Consider the following 19,824-nt stretch of genomic DNA (forward strand, 5'->3'; position numbering starts at 1 on the left):
CCCGTGCTTTGTTGAACATTCTCCAACGTTGAGAGGAGCCACTTTACTTTGCATTAAGAATAAAGTCATTTCATAAACCGACGCCCCATATCTCTGTAGATGAAAAGGTCTCTTTGCAAGGTTTACTCCCTTTGAATGGGGATGGCCGTGGTTGGTCACCTGCGTTCATTCTTCCTCTCTCTCTCTCTCTCTCTCTCTCTCTCTCTCTCTCGCTCTCTCTCTCTAGGAAGTCAATAGAGACGATAACAGGATGATAGAGAAGTGCTCCGTCATAACAGCCCATTGAGTCTAAATGTCACCAAACGCATACAGAGCAGAGGAAATACATATTCACATGAAAAAAAACACTAGATGCTGTCTGTACTGGTGAATTCACTCTTCTTTTCTTCCTCCTTTTTTTACCTTCACCATCATCATTCTTTACTCTCTCTGAGGAGTGTAGTTGTACTTTCTCACCTTTTCTTTCTAAAAGATGAGATAAGAATCTTCACTAAAGGTCAAGGTGGCGGCGAGCCCCGGCCCACCCCATTCACCATTTAGCCATTGTTGAGAAAGAGGAAGACTGCAGTTGCTTTAAGCTGGCCCAACAAAGCTAGCACCCACCACAATGCTACTTCAGTCCCAATAATGACATGGGTCTGATGGCTCCGGTAATTGCGCTGGATTGTATGTTTAGCCAACTTAATCTGGCAGAGAAATATTTAAACAGTCCATAAGGGGTGAACTTCAATCACGCCGCTAATGCCCCTCAAACCGCACTCCTCACAATCAGACCCCTGGTTCGCTCAGGGAAGGAAGATGGGAGTGGAGTAATCAGCCTCTCGGCTGGGGTCTGCCAAACACCACTACCTGCTCCCTGTTACCCTCCGACCGCGAGGCTGTGTCTCTGGGGGCCTTTTTCACATCCTGAAGAGCATCCGTGCAGTGCCGACTGATTGATTATCAAAGAGTTTTCTATTTGTTTTATTTAATGTATGTTTTTATTTGTTGATATTGTTTCGACAGCATAGTAAAACGCTCAGGGTTCTCTCAGAGGCCACCCCAGGCTTGTAATTGGGCCAGGCTTGTAATTGGGCAAAACTATATGGCATTAAACTAATTATGTAAGTCATGTCAGTCTTAGCCAACATAGCTTCGTTGAATGTGTTTTTCGGGGAAATGTCTCTCAATGGATGGATGGTGTTTGGTCTCAAAACAGCTAGACCTCAGAGCTAGACCAAAGCTAGAAGAAATTCCTACTAAGATGGGTGTAATTTGCACTCAGATTCAGATTCTACAGGTGGTCTACAAGTTACTCACAGTAGAAAATTGTTGTGTTGAAGTCTGAAAATACTTCAGAACACGTTAGACCAGAGTGCAAATGGGAAAATTCATGTGAGGATACCTTTATTCAAATTGCCATAATTTTGCCATCACATCATAAATATCTGGAGGAAAACTGAGGGGGTCATGTGGGGACCTGTAGATGATTTGACATGGAAAGAACAACTACAGCACACAGCACATGTTGTGTGTGTTATGGTGTGTAGTTATGGAGCTTTCTCACAGTGTAAACGTTTGGCAGCGAACCCCCATCTCTGCCTGAGCGGCACAGCAGTAGAGTGCAGCACTGTATCTCTGAGGCGAGGGGGGGATATCTCCATCCATAGGATGGCTGCCTCATCGGCCAAAACAACCAAAAGTTGATTTAATGTTGCGTTGGCCCACATCTGTCCAGAGACTGAACATCGGAGCTTAATGCTGGGTGTTGGCTCACAGCATTCAGACATTGGGGTGCGTTGCCTGTGCACTGTCACTGCTTTGGATTGAGATCCCTTTTCTCGTCTTGTTTCTTTTCCCACCTTTTCTAATCTCTCATCCTCTCTTCTCTTCTCTTTTTCATGCTTTTGGTGGTCTGTTTTGTTTATTTCCCCTATTCATGTCTTTTCTTCTCCCTTTCTTTCCTCTTTTCTCTGGTCTGGCTTTATTACTCTTTTGATTTGACTCTTCTCCTCCTCCCAATGTTTTTTCCATTCCTTTCTTTTTCCATTTTCTTCCTTTCCTTTCCTTCCTTTCCTTTTCAACTCTACTCCTCCTCTCACCATTCCCCCTACCTTCCTGGTGAAAAGTGATTGTGCTGAGAGATCCTCCCCACTGAGCTGAAGGTATATATTTCGGTGATGTATGTGCAGTTGTAGTGATTTCCATAGAAATTAGATGGCTATTTTAACATCCAGCACATCTTAATAGCAAAAGCAAACGATGCCATTCAGCTCACGTCTGGAGCCGAGAACGTGCGCTGCTTACGACCCCCCCCCACTGGGAACAACCAGGCCTACACAATCTCAGAAACGGCATAATAATACAGCTGTTGGCACATCTGAAAAGAGAAAAGAGAACCTTGTTCCTCTTGGTCTTTTTTCCGGCGCTGCCACAATAGCCGAGGTCGTCAGGGCGGCCCCAAACCGCATGCCTCAATCCTACGAGGACGATCGTGAGACGTTTTTTTTTTACTCAATCGCCATTTCCACAGAGAGTGCGATATGCTTTATCAGTTACAATGAGCTCTTGTGTTACACGGCCCCCAGTGAGCGACAGCAGGTCTGTTCTATTTCTTATTTCTCGCACCTTCTGTTGGCCGTTTCCCAAACTAACAGTGTGTCTGTTTCCCTTGTTCATCCTTTTGTTCCATCCTGAAATGACCTCGTCTCTCATCTCTTGGGGGACGCGCAGCTGATGAGCTGTGGCCTTCTGATTAGGTCACAGTTCCATCACCCTAGGCGCACGACGCCCAGCTGAGCAGTCTGCCAGTGGCAGGGAACTGTGATGACCCGGCAGGGAGTCCAAACAGTGACCTTTGATGCACCGTTGTAGCCTGCCTTGCCATACACATGACCAACCGCAGTCCCCACAGATGATGCAGGCCATGATCCACTTTGGGTTAGTGGATTCATGAGGGTGTACAGGTTAGTGGACTCCTGAGGGTGTAAGGGTTAGTGGACTCCTGAGGGTGTAAGGGTAAGTGGACTAATGAGGGTGTAAGGGTTAGTGGACTCCTGAGGGTGTAAGGGTTAGTGGACTCCTGAGGGTGTAAGGGTTAGTGGACTAATGAGGGTGTAAGGGTTAGTGGACTCATGACCGAAACAGTACCTGGTCACATTGTCCCAATTGTTAAAGGGTACATAGATGGGTGCTCTCCATGTCTCCCATCTCAACACAGCTTGTCATTGTTATTCCATGAATGCATGTGTCATTCCTACAAGGGACCATATGCTGTACACACTATACACACTCTACATATCTTTACACAAAATACAAGCATCGGCACAAAGGTCCCCTGACCTCGTTGGTTCCTCCTTAAAGGTTATATCGATAGTTATGCGGCCAGAGGCCCTCATAGATTCCCATTCTCCTCGTTAGCATGGAGCTGTAGGGGCAAGTTTACAGCAGGGTTGCTAAGGAACAAAGAGGCCTTCCCAGAATGTGCTGTTATTTCTGATGTCGACGTCATTGTTTTCACACCTACAAGAATAAGCACCATGGCCAAGAATTCACAGATGACATGGTGGGAAAGCGCTCTTCTCTGTTGCCTGAGCGAACATAATGTGGACGTGCATCGTGTTCATCATTACCAATGGCTGAGGGAAAAAGAACTTGATGAAAATGCTTTATTAAGGTTGCTGCTTGTATTTTTCACGTATTTGTCCGAATCAGCATAGCAGAATAACAGTATCGGCTTCATACATTTGTATCTTAGTGCTGCTACTTTTATTAGCATTATTTTATTAGCATTTATTGTTAGCAAACCAATTAGCCTTTCTCTCTCTTTGCCACTCTCTCTCCTTGTCCTTTCTTTCTTTCTATCTCTCCTTGTCCTTTCTTTCTCTCTCTCTCTCCTTGTCCTTTCTTTCTCTCTCTCTCTCCTTGCTCCCTCATTGCCCGTTGCATCTGCTCATCTCACACATTTGAAATGTCAGCTCCTGTCTGTGTGCATGTGTTGGCTGAGGGCAAATGACCCACGGTCTGCCTCCCCCCCCCTACGTCCACTCGAAACTGCTGAGGCAGCCGTGGCAATGTCAGCTCCCTCCTGTGGGACACAAAGAGGCCATATGCAACGGGGCACCGTAGAGTGGAAGGGAAAGCAGAGCAAGCCTGGTGACTGACAAACACCATTAACACGGCTAATAGGGAAAGGCAGCAGAGCTACTTACAGCTATGGACATAACCGCTTATAGTCAGGTGGCTTAATGCAAAATTTAGGCTCGATCGTGACAAGAGTGATAAAAGCATGAAATTTGGCACACAATTAGTGCTCATTTTTTCGTTTTAATGAGATATTAAGTTTTGACCTAAATCAAGATATGCGTTACCTGTGGTCGGATTTTCAAAACGGTTATTTTGCCTAGAAATGCTTACCAAATAAGTTATAAAGCAGTTATTTATGCATGTTTGTGTTTTCTTGTTTGTTTTTGATATCCACTAGTTTAAACAAATGTCCCTTTAAGTAGCAAAACAGACAAAAAGACTTGTGCCCGTGCACGCGCTCATCCAAGATGGCGGGAAAGACGTAATTCTGCTATATCTGTTAGGTAAAACCGTTATTTTACCACCATTTAAAACCATATTTGCATTTGTATCTTTTATATGTATACGTACTGTAATATTTTATTAAAGATTTGCTTCAACATCATTAAAATAGCACCAACAAAGGCAGGTAGTCTACTGGTACTGTAATGCGCCTTTGTTGGTGCTATTTTAATGATGTTGAAAACGAAAAAATGAGCAGTTTCACTTGGGCACCCCTTCTGAAATCTTTAAGTAGGATATAAGCTAATTGTGTGCCAAATTTCATGCTTTTATCACTCTTGTCACGATCGCGTTGTTAAGCCACCTGACTATTACTCTGGAATGGGTCTGGGCCGGATTGGATGCGGTTCTGTTTGTTTAGTTGCAATACCAGGACCGGATTGGCTGTCGTAATCATGCCAGATCAGTTCCAACGTCAGCTGAAGCACCAAAAAGTATCATTCAATTCTGTCATTGTTGTATAAAATAAACATAGTAAAGAAGTTAATGGTTGATAGCTGATGCATTAGTAGCTCAAGGCACCAGTCCTTTTCAAATTTCGCCTACTGGTTGCGAAATGGCTGAAAACTTTGATTGGTCAAAATAAGTTCTGCAAGTCTCAGTTGACACAAGAAAGGCCGGATCTAACCAAGCTGTGAAGTGGTTTCACCCAGAGTAAAAGCACAAAAAGTCCAACACAAAGGCTTAGGCCTGAAGAGCGCACTCCATGGGCTGATGTTCCCTGACCGTGTGTGAATCAGCCTTTGTGCACCACACACTGCCCCGCTTTGTTCCATTTGGCGTTAAGTGCCCCCCAAGCTTCCTCTGCACAGCCTTTCCTTACAATCACCGCAAACGGACTTGCGTCCGAGTGCTCACACACACATACACAAACACACACACACACACACACACACTCACATGCACAGATACAACCATGTTCTGGTTCTCGTCGTCAACCGTCATAGACCCCCACCCCACTCGCCATTCCCCCTTCGCCAAATACATTTTGAGGATAAAAAAAACGAGAAAAGCATTTTTCATAATAACCCCCCAATCCACTGACCCACATGAAAGCCTTGAAGATCAACAAAGGGGCTGAAGAAGATGGAGGGGGTGAAGGGCTGACTCACTCACCTCAGACCCCCAAAAGCTGAGCTCTTTCTGGGGGCCAAGGCTGGCTTTGATCCCTCTGTGGAGTGGGCACTGTGAAGAAGTGCATTGCACATCTGAGGTGGGTGTGCAATCTCATTGGGAAGCATTTTTGTAAAGAGAAAGGCATGGCATCCTGCCTCCATTTTGTGACCTTCATCTTTTGTGCAAGCTGCCATTAAAGGTTCTACACAATGTGTGGCTTGACAAATCCCTGCGAGAGGAAAAACATGTAGGTCGGCGAATGGTGAACAACATGACACTGCAGGTAGTTGCGTCGAGTCCAGATGCACACTCCTTCTCTGTTTAGTTTTGGGATGGTAATGAATAGATGGCACAGCTGGCAACAGAGCTTGTGTTGCACGTGTTAGCTAACATATGACAGCTATTAATGAGTTATAATTAGGGTAAGTCAAGTACTCCCAAGCAGTAGTCCCACTCCCTGGTAGTTCCCTGGGAATAGTAATACTACCAGGGTTGGGAAGGTTACTTTTGAAATGTGATAGGTCAAAATTTGAGTGCATACTACCAAATGAATGGAGCTTGTGTAGATGGCGCAAGGCAACAGAATGTTTTATTCTACAACCATCTGTTTAATTCTAGCTTGAAAGCTTTTTATCGAAAATAATATATAAGGGTGTAACCCCTTTGTTATCACCAGCATTTTGACAGTGGTACAGGAGGTAGAGAAGTCGTTTAGTAATCAGAAGGTTGCTAGTTCGATTCCCTGTCGAAGCGTCCTTGAGCAAGACGCTGAACCCCGAATTGCTCCTGATGTGCAGTGTGCCATCAGTGTAAATGTAAAATGTGTATACATTCTAAGTCGCACATATGTAAGTCGCTTTGGATAAAAGCGTCTGCTAAATGTAAATGAGTGTGTGTGTGTACCGAGGTATCTGTGTGAATAGTAACTCATTTAATTACATAATTTTTTAAGTAACTGTGACTAGTTAGCCTATAATTACATTTATTTCGTTATTTAATTATTACATAACATAATGTTTCATGTAACTAGTTACTCCCCAACCCTGGTAAGTTATCGGTTTCTGAGTGTCTGAGTCTGTTACACAGGTGCAGTACTACTACTCTAGATACGAACGGAAATTAGCATAATAGAGAATTGATAGCTTAGATACAATATCAAAGATCATATAGTGCTCTAGAGTCTTTGGTAATGTCACATGTTGAGTTTAGTTCCATTTGTATGTTGTCATACTGTCTCAGGAACAGTTTTCCTTGTTGTGATCTGTGCAAATGTTTGGAATGACCTGTTCCAGATCAACATACATGGTCTAATAAGAGGGAGAATCAATATGTCTCTCTTCGTCTCCCTCTGAATTGCTATTGCCTGCATTTTCTACTGGTCTCCCTTCGACCAATCAGGGGCTGAGCTGCCGGTCCACTGCTGCGTGACACTGCAGCTGCCACACAGGTGCTGTGGGCTCCCTTCCTGTCGTCGCCATGGAGACCTCCTTCTACCACAGTTGGAATCACCCACTCTTACACACACACACATGCATGCACACTCTCACACACACACCGGACACACACACACACACACACACACACACACACACACACAGACACAGACATGCATGGACACACACACACCCTCCCCAGCCCCCCCCCCCCCCCCCCCACACACACACAGACACACACACACACACACACACACACACTCACACACTCACACACATGCAGACCCTGATACAGATCCATCACGCTTGTTCACACACGTGTAGGCAGCTGGCTGACATCTGTGGCGAGTAAAGGAGACCCTTATGGCTGGCGGCCCACTTAGAAGTGGCTCTCTGCTCTAATTAAGCCAGCCCACCCCCACCTCATACATTACACCCCCAACCTACCCAACCAACCTCCCTCACCAGCACTCTCACCCCATCACATCTCTCTTCCACCCACTCTCTCTCTCTCACTCACACACACACACACACATTCTCACCCCATCACATCTCTCTCTCTCACACACACACACACACACTCTATCTCACTCATACATACAGACACACACATACATACACATACACACTCTCAACCCATCACATCTCTCTCTCTCTCTCACACACACACACACACACTCTCAACCAATCACATCTCTTTCTCTCTCACACACACACACACACACATACAGTACACACTCTCAACCCATCACATCTCTCTTTCTGGTTGTTATCTCCTGCAAAAACAGATACACACAGCAGTACCGTAATTTCCGGACTATTGAGCGCACCTGAATATAAGCCTCACCCACTGAATTTTTCAAAAATAATAATTTTTAACATAAATAAGCCGCACATGTCTATAAGCCGCAGGTGCCTACCGGTACATTGAAATAAATGAACTTTACACAGGCTAAAATGAATATCAAAAGTAATACAATAGTGATGCATATTATTAGTTTTGCCAGTTACGATAAGTGCACTGTTGCTTTAAGAGAGCACAGTTGCAAGAGTCTATCAGAAGCTAGAACGTTTGATTCAAGACAGAGAGATAGAAGAAAGACGCTAGTTTGAAACCAGTGAGCTAAAGAACTTGAAAAGACTGGATTTGTAATGTAGTAAACTTTTATTTTCTAAAGTGTTTTGAGTTGTGTTCTGTCTACGCCGGTAGACTGTGGTTATTTTGACATTAGTTAAGTTATTGAGAGATACTGAGAAATCGCGTGGAGCTAAGCATCCATGCGGCTGCATCCATGCTAGCATCCTAGCTCCACAAAGCCACCGTAAACACAAAGCAACCGTAGTCACAGGTATCATAATCCATAAATTAGCCGCGTCATTGTTTAAGCCGCGAGGTTCAGAGCATGGGAAAAAAGTAGCGGCTTATAGTCCGGAAATTACGGTACACACACACACACACACATTAACACACCATATCTTTGCTCCATCTTATCTTATCTTATCTTTCTTTGCATTACCCAGATAGAGTGAAGTGGGAATCAGGGGTTTGGGCTCCTTTGCTCATTGGTGTCCCTCCCTGCCTCTGTGGAGGACCAGAGACCATTCCATTGTGTGTCCCTCCCTGCCTCTGTGGAGGACCAGAGACCATTCCATTGTGTGTCACCGTATCCCACATCCAAAACCTTACAGACACCAACAACAGCAAAATTGGCACTGATAAATGGCTTGCTAGCACGCTACTAACCGTTCCCGGCTATCACTCAGGGATACTCTCGCATCTAGGAGGAGGAGGCATAATGAACGAAAGAATGAACAAGCAAGACAAAAGCCTGGTGTGGGACGACCTATGCCCACTGTAGGCTTGAGACTTACTGGCATGGCTGGAGTTGATATCCCTCTCTGATAATAATCATGTTATAAAACTCACATCTTGCAAAGGGGATTGCTGAAAGTTCTTTCACAATACACCCTACCTCAATGTCACTTTGTTTTCTTACCATGGTGAACAACAAATTCATTTCTAGTAGAATCAGAAGTTAACTGATTTGTATTGGGAGGGCATATGTCAATCAAACCACAATAGTGGTCATGCTTGTTGTTGCACTAATTCCCACTTGAGCTCATGCAACCCTTTTGTTGGCAATTCAGCACAACTGGTTGCACTGACTTTTCTAGGCTCAACTCTTCAGTTAAGATGTCTCTTGTACCTATGAGAAACCGTGTCAGAGAGAGAGGAAGTATTCTGTAGAGTGCAGTTTTTCACCCTTGACTAAACCAGTACAGATTCTGACATGACCCCTACTCATGAGACGACTAGTCTAGACAGCGGCTCCTCTAATGCATCATAGAGGTGAGGCACGAAGCAGAGGCCGAGTCTTCATCTGCTCCTCCTGGGTCTCCAAAGAGGGCCTCCAGAGACAGGGGTGCCGGAGCCAGAGGGGCCATCCAGTAGAGTGCAGACAGTTATACCCATCACTCCCTCTGTCTGCTAGCTGTCAAAATGAAAACACGGCAGAGATGTTGCCGCCAGTGCTATGTATCACCTCTGTCCTGGTGCTCACCTCCGGGTCTGCCAGGTTGAGCACGCGGGGAAGCTGGACGAGAAGAACAGGCTTTGGGGGTGGGTGGGGAGGATCTGGGGGTGCGAGGGGGGGAGTATAGACAGACCATGGCCCCATACCTGACACATTACAGAGGGGGGGGGGGGGGGGGATAGACAGGCCATGGCCCATACCTGACACATTACAGAGGGGGGGGGGGGGGGGGGGTATAGACAGGCCATGGCCCATACCTGAGACATTACAGAGGGCTGGTACAGATCAATGCTGCTGTTATCTCAATACGCCCATTCAGCCAGCAGGTCCTGCGGAGCCGGGGCCGAGTTCATTCTCGTGGACAGAGTTACCGATAAGCTGCTATTGAATGGAAACGGCAGGGATATGGCAGATAATTTTTCCGAAAATGGAAATTGCTAAGCAGTTCCACGCAGTCGGTCGTGAAGCCAGTCATTTTGTGTGGAATCCATTACGTTGTAATGCGGCTTACTCCCTTGCCGCTTCTCTACACTCCAAGCAGGTTTTGAGTTTTGCTACGAAATTGGAGGTGATTTCTCTCTACACCAGTGGATAATAATCAGTTGAGATAAAGTGAGCGTGTGCAAGACAAAGACAGAGATAGGGGGGGGGGAACTCATTGTTGTAGGAAGCTGACTCATAACCACTCTTCTTTTGCATAGAGAAGCTTTCATAAAAGAACACGAATATTTGAGAGTACATAGTCCTGAACTTCAAAGCTCGGACCTCTGCGTTTTTGAAGTTGTGTTTTTCTGCGGGTTTTCATGACTTGTTCTCGTGTATCTTTTTTCCCCCACCCCCACCAGCTTTCTCTCTCTCTCTGTCTCTCTCACTGTCACACACACACACACACACGGGCACACACACACACACAAAAACAAACATACACAGTCACAAATGAAGGAGAAGGAAATTGGCTCCTCCGATGGATTTCTATATGGAAAGGCATCTATCTTTTCTACTTGTGAGCCCTAGCACCGTACCTTCTACCCCAGGGTCTCTGAGCCTATTGTAGATTTCTTTGAGCATGTGAAGGAATAACAATCAGTTTACCTCACATAACCCCTGGGGTGGCTCTTTCACCTTCAACCCACAGAGTCTCTCAGGAGGAACGCAGGAAAATGACTACAGACAAAGAGAGAGAGAGAGATGGGTAGAGAGAGACACACACAGAAAGAAAGATAAAGAGTGAGTGAGTGAGAGAGAGGGAGAGGAGGTAGAGAAGATAGAAATCTGTCATGATGGAGCCTACTGTCAAATGCCCTGGTGTCAGTGAAGCGTGCAGCTCTTCCCTCCTCCTCCTCCTCCTCCTCCTCCTCGTTGCCTGCCAGCCTTTCTCAGGCAGCCACCTCACCCCACCACAGATCACCCTGACAGCATCCTGTAGCCGCCCCTCCAGTAGCGGACAGATCTGATTTAGAGGGGAAAACGTGGTGACAAAATGGTGGTCGCAGCTTCAGCTAAGCGGGTGTCCAAAACATTTGAAACGTACCACGTGAGAGACGCACGATGGGCCCCCTGGGTGTCACCGGGCTGTGCCCCAACAACTTTAGAGTGTTGGCTGCCGTCGTCTTCCGGGGGATTAATGAGAAAATAGCAGTGAGAGTCACAAAGCCCTGGAGCAGTTTACTCCACAGCCAGCCGGTGAGCAGTGAGAGGCACCCCCCACCCCCACCCACCCCAAAGACTTCCCACTCTGCAAGCTCTGTCTCCCCGTACAAAACATTATCCAAGATAGAGCGAGGACGAGAGTCCCTGATTTTCTTTGATTTGGGGTAAGAGAGCAGAAGAGCTTTGTGGGTAAATGAGGGGTTTGGTTAAACTGTCTGTGACCTTGAAGTTGTCCTTGCTGTGAAATGTGGCTATACACAGTGGTGTGCTTTAGTTCTCCAACACAGCCATAAAAATGGAAATGTTTGCACAAGAAAACAAATAAATTCCCTTTATGTTGACACAGCTGTGAAAAAGCCTCTTCATGTCCTTTTATAATATAGTCTTGCTTAGACAATTGGTGGCAAACTGTGAAAGGTCACATTACATGAAACAGACTGGTTATTTATGGCACTAGTGTACAGTCTTCTCCATGATGTTGTACACGTGATTCTGGTTTCTTGCTCCCTTATTCTCCCCCCTACCGATCCCGAAAAGGCCATTTGGTGTCAATCTTGTGATCGTGAGTGTCTTATTTGAATTGCAGCGTAGTGGATATCTCAGCCAGGCATCATGAGGTGGCCGCCAGTAGCGGAGTTTCACATCGTCTCCCTCTCCTGCCCGGGCGAGTCACCCCCAAAAGTACCTTGAGACGCGGAGCAAACAAGACACCTGTGTTCATCAATGTAATCTTGTTTGCTCAGGAAGCAGACGCTGTCAAGGACAGGCGGCCGCTATTCTGGGGGATGAAGTTGGACGGAGGGGTCTGAAAAAAGGGATGCCTTAGAGAAAGTCATAGTCTGAGTCCTTGGGTCCTAGTTTAAGGGCGAAAATGGCTGGCAGAATCGGCTGCACATATGCTCTGCTGAGAGAGCAGTAAAGTTGTGGGCATTGGCACTAAGCCAGGCCGAAGCTAATTAGTAAAAGGTGTGGTTAAAGCCAGTCGATAGCATTGTCGAGCAATCCCTTTAAACCAAATGCGTCAGACGAGATTAAGAAGTAGAGTAAGAAGACGGCAATATTGCCGCGGTTTCTAGTTCTCCAGGAGCACTTTTACAAGGAATAAACTGTAGTGCTTCTTCTGTTGTTCAGAACAAAATTGTAGCTTTTCAGACCTTAGAATGCTCTAGGAACACCCCTTCAAACTGGTTGTTATATTGTTAACTAGAGTATGTCATGTTGAGCCTATAAAAAGAGAAAGTGCCCACTTACATTCCATGACAAGCTAACGATGTTTTTCTCAATATAGAACCTCCTCACGTCCATTCTGGAGAATGTATTTGGACCCAGAACATAAAATGTCTAAACATGCCTAACATCATACAAATTCAATTTAAAAGTCGAAATAACTGTAATTCCTGTGCACATTGGCAACTTCGGAACTAGGTACTGAAACTAAAAATGTATAGCTTACATCTCATACATGTATTGGAGGTGAATATGAATACCTCGGCAGACTTTTTAATTCATCACCGAAGTTTAAGACAACCCACTCGGGCGGAATAGGTCATAGTTTTCGCCATCAAACTAGGGCCCCTTGTCTTCATGATAGGAAGCCTTGAATGTACAAATTCATGAATGGATTCACCCTGGTGGTCTGTGGTGACACGTACATGCCGTTTTGAAATGCACATGGGAAAACATGAGGAGCAATGCTGTTGTCCTTCCTCAGATCAAGGTGAACCTTCAGCCATATTCACTATTTGACAAAGAAGCCAGCTCCAAGAAAAAATGGAATTTGATTCTGTGGGCACCGTTTCTGGAATTGGCCTTGAGAAGGTTGAGTTTTACACGCTTCCACACATTTTTATGACCTTGTGATTGCGTTGCTATGTGAACAGAAGCAATCATCCTTGGTATTTTTAAATCTGTGTATTTGCCTTCCTTGCTCAATACTTAAAGTTGCAGTCCATAATTCTAATCCAAAACACTGTTGCTTCGCAGGGTCCTCTAGCTGTCGGTTCTCTGTGTGCTCACAAAAAAACTCTATTTCTCTGTGTTGTACACAGTCCTGGCTCTATAAATGGGAAACAAACAGTATTCCACCCAATCAACACATTGCTTCAGCAACACGGAAGGGTGTCATTTAATTGGTTATTGAGCTCAAATATGAACGACCCTTAACCTGAAAAGCGGACTATGCATTTAAGAGTATTTGTTTGTCTTAGCGGTATGAATGATTTTACTTGGTTCGTGTTCATTTATTTGCAATGAGCACAAAAAAAAACATTTTCTACTCTCCTATGAGCCTCAGGTTTTTGGAGAAACATGTCAACAAATGAAACAGAGGTATGCTTTGAAGCACAGCTACAAGGACTTAAAAAAATAATTAGTAGCACTTTCAAATCGAACAAACCAGCGCGATAGACCACTGAGCCAAAACATTCCAAGATCATACCTCAGCAGTGTAAATGGATCAATACGCCGGTACGGCTTTGTGCCTCAAAAATGAAGCACCACAGGAAGTCTATTTATCACAAAGGGCAGTGCGGGATCTTAACAGGACTGCCCAGTTCCTTCATCACCCCCTGCCCACACAAACACACACCATGAGAGGCCATTACTGTTGAGCAGTGAAGAACCGCACATGTGGCGTAGCTAATCCCTGTGCACAGCATCCTCCATCCCGATTGCTTTTTAACTGGGTGCGGCACGTCAGCCAACCAGAGAGTTATGATTCAGCCGCAGCGGTGCATCGGTGGGGAGGGGAATGTGTGAGGAATGTAGCTTGCAGAGAGAGAGAGAGTGAGAAAAAGAGAGAGAGAAAGAGAAAAGGGGGAAAATAGGGTTGGACAGAACAATAAAAAGCATATAGCTGCCTTGTCATCTACTTTTCTGTCAGCCCCCTGTTGATTTAAACACTCCAGCACCAGCGCTTTCTGGCTCTCCATTCTTGAACTCTCTCCATCTCTGTCTCCATCTCTCTCTCTCTCTCGACCTGTTTCTTCCTCCTGCTCCTTCCTTCTGTCCGTCCCCCCGCTATTTCATTTCAGTCACCTTCTTTATCTCCTGTCCGTGCGAAAAGAAAAGCACATTAGGAACACAGCGCATAGCTCCTGCCTCGGTGCTGAGGCCCAGGGACGTGCTCCATCTCTGGGAAGGACTGCAGAGAGAGAGAGAGAGAAGGAGAAGGAGAGGAGTGGAGTGGAGTGACAGCACGCTCAGTCTTGAAGAGTAACTACAAAGGGGGGAGGGGGTGAGAGGAACCTGATGGAAATCAGAATGATGGAGAGATGCGCCCTCGCAAATGAGCTGCCTTTTTGTTTTTCCACTCGTCCCCCAAAAGCACTGCGAAAGAGACGGGACGGTGGGGCAGGGGGGTGGATTTCTCTAAAAGGAGCTTTCTGTGCAGTAACCTTTCACAGCTTTTCCACTAGCTAAACTTTTTCCTAATGGAGCCAGGAGCCTGGCCTTTTCCAAATGGTCAACAGCGTGCCCGTGTGCCTGCCTGCCTTCCCTGGCTCACGTCCATAGCCTCCTAGGGGAGCTGTTTTTTCATTGGGTGGCCGTCACAATAGAGGTGACCTCTGAACGTAATGGTACGTGTGTGTGCCCGGGGCAGATGGCAGGGCCTGCTCATCCAGCCGGCTTCCTCTCCAGCCCCCTTCCTCTTTGGGCAGCCTAAGGCCTGGGTAGTGCCGGGCAGTCTCGCCAAGAATGGCAGCTAGTTATTACCGTTCGCCGCATACCACCTCCTCGCCACCCTGCCACACTTCTTACATTCAGTGCCGTGCCAATGCTTGACTAGGCACTTTTTTAGGGGCAACATGCCACCTTTAGATCTGTCTGGGCCCTTCCTCTCTTTTCCCGAGCCCTCCAGCCAAAGTTTAAATTGGTCGTTTGTTTTTCTAACACCAGCCAGGGCTCAAGGTTATTGCTGCTCAGGCTGCATCCAGGGTCGGGAGGAAATTGTGCCCAGCCAACCAGGTGGGGCCATGCTGATAGCTTGGTATGGCTAAGTTAAGCCCTATGGCATTGAATCCACAGCAGGACAGAGTAGACTGTTTGCCTTCAAAGGAAATCGATGGAGCTCGGGTCCCATTGCACTTCATGTGAAGCATCTGGTCTATACATATATCTCAGCAGATAGGTATATCTATGTTTTCCTTTTTGTTGCAGTGGTTGTATTACAAGTTGACAGCGTATACTGGCGGTGTTGAACATTGACAATGACATACTGAAGTTTCACTTCGAGGCAAACATCAGACCGATATGGTCTGTGGCGATGATATGATGCATTTTTTGCTTTTGGTCGTTGCGGCTGTTGTTGTTCTCCCACGTTTTCTCCCACAGCTAGCTTTCACTTTTCAACATGTTGGCTTTGAATTGCCAAGCCATCAGACAGGCAGGCAACAGTGAAATGGGAGACACACAGACACACACACACAAGCAAACACACACACACACACACATAAGCTCCCATGAGCAAATATTCACACCATCTCATACACACACACACACACACATGACTGGTACTCACAACATATTTTGAGAACACTCTGAAATAATACTCCAGAATGGCAAAAATGATGTCTTTAGAAACTGAATACATAAGAATTAATTAATTAATAAGTACAATGTACTTTTTATATTAACACTATCTGTTGCACAAGATATACTGCTGGTTAGGGGTTATACATGTAATAATATGTCATTACGCCCTGAGAGATTACTATTAATTAGCATAATTTATTATTTATGTAAGTGGCGTATATTGCCATTAGGACATTTCATATCAAGTGGAGCGAGGGACTTTTTCATTTTAATCTATGTTACATGTCACAGTCATAAGTAAAACTAGATGGATTGAATACCTCCATCTTTCCACTAAAAGCACTGTAAGGACCGCGCGACTCCATCGTGCCTCGGTTGTCAGCTCCGGTGCTTCTCAGCAGCCAATGGCACAGGCCCTGGCCGGCACGGCCGAGCCACCAAGGTCAGCTTCTCGAACGGCGCAGACCTCCGTCCCCATCGCCGCCCGCAGTAATGGCTCCACTGTCAAACCCACTCGTCCTCCACCATCCCTTTTAATCAAAGCCCGTCCACTTAGCCTTTTCTTCCTCTTCCTGTTATTATGCAACAGGAGCAGCGGGGAGGCCGAGGCCATTAAAAAGCCTGTGGATGCTGTTTTGTTTCCCCCTCCTTCGCAGTGTGCGAAGACAGGCCACCGTAACCTGCTCTCGACTGAGTCACTATGGGGAAAAAAGAATGAATGGCATAAGTGAATAGAAACAAAAATGGGTTTGGAGTAGCATGGGGTTTGAGTTATGGGATTTATACAGTAGATGGATGGGTGCAGTTTATAAGCAGAAGGACTCCCACTTCCTCCATCCAATCATAAAAAAACATATTAGGCTCTAGATGACTGACTTGGGGAGAGTGAAATGAGAGTGTAATGAATCCAGATATTGTAAAAATGATGAACCAGAGATAGTCTTTAGAGTGGGCCCTGCAATAGCTATGTTCTACACATGACGGCAGGGGGCTGAACAGACACCAGTGGGGTGGTAGGTGGGGAACTCTGAAACTTTGGCGTGCTGTAAGCAGTAAAGTGTTAGCTCATATGACCCAGTTTCAAGGTGGGATTGTCACAATGAATGGTGTTTCACTGACAGATCTTGCATACACTCATATTTAAAAAAAAAAAAAAACTTGCATGAATTGCTGGTTGAGAAGATTGAACCTAGCGGGCTTTGCTTGCACCTATGGGACATCGATGAAGATGTGTAGTCGTTTGTTCAGGGAGATATCACAACAATGCAGAGAAGAATGGAACAAAAGAACCGCAACACAGATGCAATGGATGGCGGACGAATGCTCGAGCCAGGGGAAGAAATTACACAAAGGAATGGAAGGGGTAGATGGATGGCAAGAAGGAGGAAGGGAGAGACGGAGAGGAGAGACGAGAAGCGTGGCACATTCGCCACGAATCACTGGAATGGATAGTTGGCGGCGGGGCAGCAAACACAAACACTCATTTAGATTAGGCCGGCTGTTTGAATACCATAATGGTGCCGTCGCTGCGCGTTCCTCACGCCATTTGTTTTCGCCAGCAGTCTGCAGGAGCTGTCAAATCGATCGCTTACTCATTGATCCCTGCAGGAGCAGAAGTAGAAAGAAGACAGAGAAAGAGAAAGAGAAAGAGAGAGAGAGAGAGAGAGAGAGGATGAGGAAGAGAGATGTAGTGAAAGAAAAGAACGAGAGATCGAGAGAGGAGCTGTGTATTTTCTCCACACAGAGTGCCTCTGTATTGTAAGGCGTGATTTACATGTGCTAGCAGCTGGGGCACCTGGCAGCTGTACGGTAAGACGAGTCGGGAATTTCAAAGCGGACGTTCCGGGCCGAGGAGCTTAGGCATCACCATCACCATCAGGCAACTTCACACATGTCAACATAAAGATGCTCCACAGAGCAGTGAACTTCACACATGTCAACATAAAGATGCTCCACAGAGCAGTGAACTTCACACATGTCAACATAAAGATGCTCCACAGAGCAGTGAACTTCACACATGTCAACATAAAGATGCTCCACAGAGCAGTGAACTTCACACATGTCAACATAAAGATGCTCCACAGAGCAGTGAACTTCACACATGTCAACATAAAGATGCTCCGCAGAGCAGTGAACTTCACACAGTTCAACATAAAGATGCTCCACAGAGCAGAGACTTTGAAGATAGCTGTGTATCAAACACCAGGACAGTCTGCTTCAGTGAATTATTCATTTGAAATAAACATCAAAATGGTTACACCTTATACTCTATATAATTGGTTTATCTTTAAGGAATTATCCATGACATATCATAATCATGTCAACACACACATAATAATCCAAATAAATGTGACTGTAAACATTAAGTATCATAAGTATCATTACAGTATCATAGATACTGGCCATTATTACCTGGACTCAAGCATGTCTACTCTAAACGTTTGAAAGAAAGAGATCTCCCATGATGCACTTTTTAGATCTGAAAAATATTATATTTCCATATTCCATTGTTGGCTGACTTCCAACCTGTTCTAACCCAAGGGAGCTGAGGCAGGTAAATCAGGCCTTGGCATTTTGTGTCTGCTCCATAGAGGGTTTATTTATTCTGGTGATAAAGAGCTTGGCTTAGTACAAAGACGACCCGGCACGTTTGTGTGTGTGTGTGTCTGTCTGTCGTGTGTGTCATTTGCGAATTAATACATTTTCCCTCCATGGTGTGCCTTTCCCCACACCTGTCCGCCTGAAGTAGTAGCTTTTAATCTGAGCATCAAAGAGCCACTAACCAGGCTTTGCTCGGTAATAGAGGAGAATCTCTCACCACCTCCCCTCTCACCCCCACCCCAACCATTCCCTCTGCGATGCAGCTGATAGTTCCTCGTTTCATCGATAACAAGGAAGATATGCTCTGACAAGGACAAATTACTTTTATGTGCTGATTTTTTATTTATTTTTTTCCCTTGTAAACTAGAAGGAGGACTGAAGTATAATGCTTGTCGGTAAATTTGCCATCAATTGCACTTTAGAGACTGCGAAACTCCTCAAGAGTTATCCCCCCAGGATCTTTTGTAGCAATTACTTAGCATGCATTTTTAAGCCTCTTCAGCCATAGATCATTATGACAGACCAACCGCTTTATCTAGGGACTGCTCAGAGAACGATCCCCCTAGTAATGACATTTTACATAAACTGTGAAGGTCACATTAGCCACCATGCTAACATTAGCGTCTAGCATTAGCCACCATGCTAACATTATCCATCAAAGTAACATTAACCTTCATGTGTTCCTTGTTCAAATTTTCCTATTGGCTGTCAACATGTGCGACGCACAGAGCCTTTAGAGTGATATTGAACGTCTCCTTTCATATACTTCAGCACTTCATCATTCCAACCACAGTGAGACCAACAACGGGGAGTCTCCCCAAAGTTCCCCCACCCCACCCCAGGCATTCCCGCACGCCCACACCCCCAACGACAGGCAGCATCTGTGGGGAGGAGAAGCCCAGCTGCTCCCCATCCTAGTAGTCCTGTGTGTGTGTGTGTGTGGCTCGATTCCACCAGCCCCCCCTAATGAACACGACTGATGGGCTGCGAAAGAGCTCCGTCAATAACGCCCCAGATTGACAGATAGACACGATACATTGGCCGTTAGAAACCATTGAACAAGACAAGACAAAAGACAAAACACAGTCTGTTTCCATGGTCTTTGTTGACAAGGAAGCTTGTAAGGCAACCTGCAAGTATACCTGTTGTGTTTATTTATTTATTTATTTATTTATTTGTTTGTTTATCTGTCTATTTCTTTACTCATTTTTCTGATTGTTCATGATTCTGATGCTCATTCCAGTTATATGTGTTCTTTGCTGAGGGTGTTGCTGGGAGCCTGAAGTTGGGTGTAGACATTTGGTGTAGACATTGGGCATGTGTCTTTCTGTGTTGTTGTTTACTTGCTGTTGTGCACTGGAGGTCTATATTTCAATCATGGTGTCCACTGT

The 19,824-nt window shown here is 45.5% G+C and overlaps 1 protein-coding gene across 3 annotated transcripts in view; it reads left to right on the forward strand.

Moving 5' to 3' along the window:
* Window positions 1-19,824, forward strand: part of syt1a (synaptotagmin Ia) — a 128,235-nt gene that overhangs the window by 12,760 nt on the left and 95,651 nt on the right. The gene's annotated exons all lie outside the window — the stretch shown is intronic.

The sequence above is a fragment of the Clupea harengus genome, chromosome 16, assembly GCF_900700415.2.
Source record: "Clupea harengus chromosome 16, Ch_v2.0.2, whole genome shotgun sequence".
Taxonomy (NCBI): domain Eukaryota; kingdom Metazoa; phylum Chordata; class Actinopteri; order Clupeiformes; family Clupeidae; genus Clupea; species Clupea harengus.